This window comes from Triticum urartu, chromosome 1, assembly GCF_003073215.2.
Source record: "Triticum urartu cultivar G1812 chromosome 1, Tu2.1, whole genome shotgun sequence".
In the NCBI taxonomy this organism is placed as follows: domain Eukaryota; kingdom Viridiplantae; phylum Streptophyta; class Magnoliopsida; order Poales; family Poaceae; genus Triticum; species Triticum urartu.
The window spans coordinates 97,669,255-97,673,985 of record NC_053022.1 but is presented as its reverse complement, the minus strand read 5'-3'; the positions used below and the strand labels follow the sequence as shown (position 1 = coordinate 97,673,985).

The 4,731-nt window shown below is 46.1% G+C and overlaps 1 long non-coding RNA gene across 2 annotated transcripts; it reads left to right on the top strand.

The window, feature by feature from the left end:
• The first annotated feature begins 218 nt into the window (after positions 1 to 218).
• LOC125513475 lies at positions 219 to 3,602 on the top strand. 2 transcript variants are annotated; one of them, XR_007285978.1, is made up of 4 exons: positions 219 to 749; positions 2,102 to 2,236; positions 2,893 to 2,986; positions 3,093 to 3,601. It is a non-coding gene; the product is annotated as an uncharacterized LOC125513475 (long non-coding RNA). The 2 variants fall into 2 exon arrangements; XR_007285962.1 differs by having other exon boundaries at positions 2,893 to 3,602.
• The last annotated feature ends 1,129 nt before the right edge of the window (positions 3,603 to 4,731 follow it).

Sequence of the window (4,731 nt, the reverse complement as noted above, 5' to 3'; positions counted from 1 at the left end):
CCTTTACCGTGTGCGCGTAGCAATTTTCATTGACTGACCGTGCTTCACCTGCATAGAAATATTCCACATACGCGTCCGACGTCCCTACAATCACGCAATTCTAATCGCTAACTTCTCCGTGATTAAATCTTTCTAGCCCTGCCTCCTCGCACCTATCGCCGCCGTAACTCGCTAAAATAAGGGGGTGTTTGTTTCCAGAAACTTTTTTTGTGTAGGGACTAGAAAAAGTTTCCCTCTTAAAGATTTTTTTACCAAACGAGAGGGATTTTTTAGGACTAAACTAGGCATTTAGGACTAAATGAAACAAACACCCCCAGCGGCGCACGACCTTCCTTCCTCGAGCAGCGGCAGTGGAGCGGGGTGCAGCGGGCTTGGCCTACGCCGACGGGCGGCGTGGTCCCTCTCCTCTATCGAGTAGCGGCGGTGGCGCGGGACGCAGCGGGCTCGGCCTTCGTCGTCGGCGGCGGGGTCCCTCGACCATCGGCGGCAGCGCCGAACACAATAGGCGGCCAGGACGCGGCGGCGAAGCTGAGGGAGCCGGCCCTTGTGGCAGGGGGGGCGTGACGGTGCCATGGCGGCTCTGGGGTGGAGGGCGCGTGCGTGTAGGCGACGCGTTCCTCCGGCTTCCGGCGTGCCGCAGCATGGACTTCCCTGCTGTCGTCGTGCTCCCTGATGCCAGCTCCTCCTTCCTCCCGCCGCTAGACATGCACAACACCATCCCATGCCCTCTGCCCGCTGGCCAGAGAAAGGTCAGTAGTTTCATTCGTCTCTTCCTTGAAGCAGAGAGAAGATTAATAAATTATCTCGCCCACTATACCATACCGTGGAATGAGCTGGGGTCCTTGCGTTGGCGCATACACATTATTTTTGTTGATTCATGCCTCAGATCGCATAAATAGGATAATCCGAAAAAACCCTGACCACCAAGTGTTTGTGTTTATGCTCACAAAGCTTTTCATTCTCTATTTTGATGGTCTGAACATTCCAATCGAGGAGAAATCTGTTAGTGCCCTGAGTTCATCGATTCTATGCAGCTATAAAGTTGAATGAATCAACCAAAAAGTTACGGCCTAGAGCCCTAGACAAACAAAAAATTATGTTGGGAAATCACCTAAATCAACAGCAACCATGGGTTGTTCAGGTGGGGTGGGCGGCCTCGATCCCTTACAAGCACGCAGTTCGTAGATGGCCAAGAGCAGGGCAGGTAAGGAAATGCATGTTTACGCTTTAGGCCTCCTTTGGTTCATAGGATTGGAAAATCATAGAAATAGGAAAGTCATAGGAAATGAGATGACATGCATCTCAAATCCTATGCATAGGAATAGAAAAGGAGATGCCCTTTGATTCACGCCATAGGATTTTTTCCATTGAGTCTAGGCTAATGTTTATTTTCCTATGAAATGTGAAGGATAGGAAGAATTCCTCCACAGGAATATGATTTCATTCCTACAAACCAAAGAGCTCTGAAGGAATTTTTCCTATAGAAATCCTATCCTATGAAAATCTTACAAAATTCCTCCAAACCAAAGGACAGCAGGGAAGTCCATTGTCAGTAGGTATCTGGAAGTTGGATGTGCACGGATTTGATAACAAGGATAAAACTAAATGTTGTGCTCCAGAAAAACAGTCAGAAAAGGACAAGAATTTATACCATTGTCAGTAGGTATCTGGAAGTTGGATGTGCACGGATTTGGTGAACACGACCTTGATCTGCACGGATCCGGTGACTGTGACCTCGATCTGCATGAATCCGGCTATGACAAGTTGGATCTATGGAAGGGGCGATCATGGCAACGATGCCATCGCTACAGATCGACATGCATGAACGCATGATGCAGGACAGGGTATCCATCTGTTGTATCTAGATATCAGCACACTTCTTTAACTGAATGTAAAATTGTTACGGCAACAAATGCATCATTCTTCAGTCTTTTAATCCTGAGATTTTAGTTATATATCAGTCTTCAGATCCTCTTGTTTTCTTTTTTTCTTTTTGTCAATCAGTGTTTTTAGTCATATTCCCTAAAAAAATTGTCCTTACTATATTCTTTCTTCAGTCTATTTGTTTTTTCATGATATGATCTTATTCCATAAATTGTAGGCATTGGTGAGAAATATGGAATGATGCACGTGAACAGATTGTCACTGCCATCTCATCCACTGCACTGAAGGAGATCAAGCCCATTTCCATCAGCATCAACTAGCACCTCTCCTTGACTTGCATCCTTGTCCTTTGGTAAGTTGGCATGCTCCCTGTTCGTGCACAAGGACGGTGAGATGGATATGGGTTTGGTACTACTGATGTTGATGAACTGCTCATTTGCAAACAAGATGAGCCTGAAAGGAACTAAGAGAAATGACTATTCATTTATCAATCTTGGCATTCTTTGTATTGCCAATTTGTCAATTCGACTGATGATTGAATGTATTGGTAGACACAATGACCTGTTTCTTGATCAGCTATGATATGTGTTTCCACTGGCTACTTGCCGCTTTCTGAGGGGCAGATTTTAGCTTGAGAAGATTTTTGCGAAAACATAGCGGTGCTCTTGCTCTGATGGAAATTCAGAGTAGGGTGTTCCAAACTAGATTGATACACGTAGGAATTTGTGACTGAGTTTTATGCTCAGAGCTACATACATGCTTGCAGCGCTTCACCTATCCTAGAACTTTTATTTCATTTTTTGTGTTGCTATAATCTGTCCATTAGTCGGTATTCTAGCTCCATTAATCGGTATTCTAGCTGAAAGTTTCAAAGTTGTCAATTATTTTCGAAAATTGGTTCGCAGAGTAGCTGGTCCTTTTTTGGGACATATTTGTTGTGTCTTTTTCTCATTTTGTCTTGTATTTTGTCATACACAGTTCAATTAACTAATTGTTATTATGCCATAGTTAAATTGTGCAACCTATTGCCGCTCTGCCATGTGTCACATGGCCATCCTTCATACACCGCTTCACTAGGACTAAGACCGAAGTGCAAATGATGGTATGTAAGTTTTCACTATTTCCTCACTTGATCTTATTGTTTTTCCACGGTTTTCTAACTGGGGTCCTCACATATTTTGTGTGTGTGTACATTACGGGGCACCTAGAAAATTCCAAAAGAAGTTGCCTCTTGTTTGGACACCGCGAAGCACGGGCTGGCAAGACTAAGATTAGGCAAAGAGAGCTTCAGGAGGACCGAGTACGACACCTCACTCGACGATCTATTCTTCAAGCAAGGATGAAGAAGTTCCTCATGAGACATGACATGAGGTTGGCACTGCTATACTAATTACATTTAAGACCGTCGCCAACAATGAGTTGGATATTATAGTCATTCTTTTATGTCCTCTGAGAAGATCATGTTGGACGAGTTCCGGGCTTTAATGAGTTATTTAGTCATTTCTCTTCGGGTTTTTTAAACCATGGAGGAGAACTGCATGTGAACTTCATAGATACGAGAAGAAAAGGATAAAGGCATGTACAAAGTTCAATTCCTCTTCTGTTTATTTTGTTTCCTCTTTGTCTACATACTGGTTTTTGAACTATGTATTGTTAATCGGATGTATATAGACATGTTTTAGTGTGTTTGTTCACTTATTGCAATCAGTATGTAGTCTATGTTAAAATATTCAAACACATATTATATTTGTGAATGAAGAAAATATTTTTACAATTGTCATATATGATTATAATATTAGTCGAGACGTGCGTTGCACGTGCATACTTACTAGTCGTTCACTAACAATTATTTTGGTTGAGACCTTCGCTGCCTTGGAAGGTCATCTTGATCTTTTGCCTATGATCTGCACAGATCTAACTCTGTATTGTGAGGTGGGGAGAAGGAAAGTGAAGGGTGTTAGGTTGATCTCTATCCCGTTCGAACCCAACGGGTCAAACGGGCCCTTGACTCGCGCCCTGATCGGGGGCGCCTAACCAAACCATGGTTGGTGGGCCCTTGTGACCCGCGCTATATAAACAGAGGTGGGGGCCGGGGCACAACTTACGAGGTTAATCGCTGCCACAAGCCCTACCGACAATCCCTTCCGATGTAGGGTTAGCGCGGCACTCACGGGAAGCTCCATCACCGCCGCCATCTCTCTGCCATCACCGACCCCTACTTCACCATGGCCGGCGCTGGATCGAGTTCGTCTGCACCAGCAGAAGGTAGGTCTATCGGAAAATTCCTAACCCTAACCGATCCAGTGATCTATCAATGGTATCAGACAAGTTGGGTATAGGATTTTTCAGTTGATATAGATCACAAAGAAAAAAAGTTCCCCTCCCCAAAGAACCCTAACAGCAAAAAGAGGGCAAAGAAATCTCAAAGAAAAGTTGCACCGCCGCTCCGGCCGCGCCATTCCTCTTGATTCCGAATCGCATCGGCACGCCGAGGATCCGGGACGAAGAACACTACCCCGCAAGGGGCAAAGGGCACCACCACCGAACCGCTTGACGACGACACGCTCTCCTTCGGGAGCTCGCGCGCACCGGCAAGGGGGACAGGGGAGGCGCCGCTGTATCGCACAAAGGAGCAGAGCAGGGCTCTGTTGGTGCCTCTGATCCCTCTCTCTCTCTCTCACTGGTTTCGGTGGATAGAGGGAGGGAGGAAACAGAGAAGGGGAAAGGAAAGGAGGACCCTTGTTAAGCCGAGGAGCCTCGCCGTCGGCGGCTGGCCGGCAGCTAGAGAGAACCATGGGCGAGATGGGGAACAGAGGTGGGCGCAGCTGCGTCCCTCTCTCCCTCGCC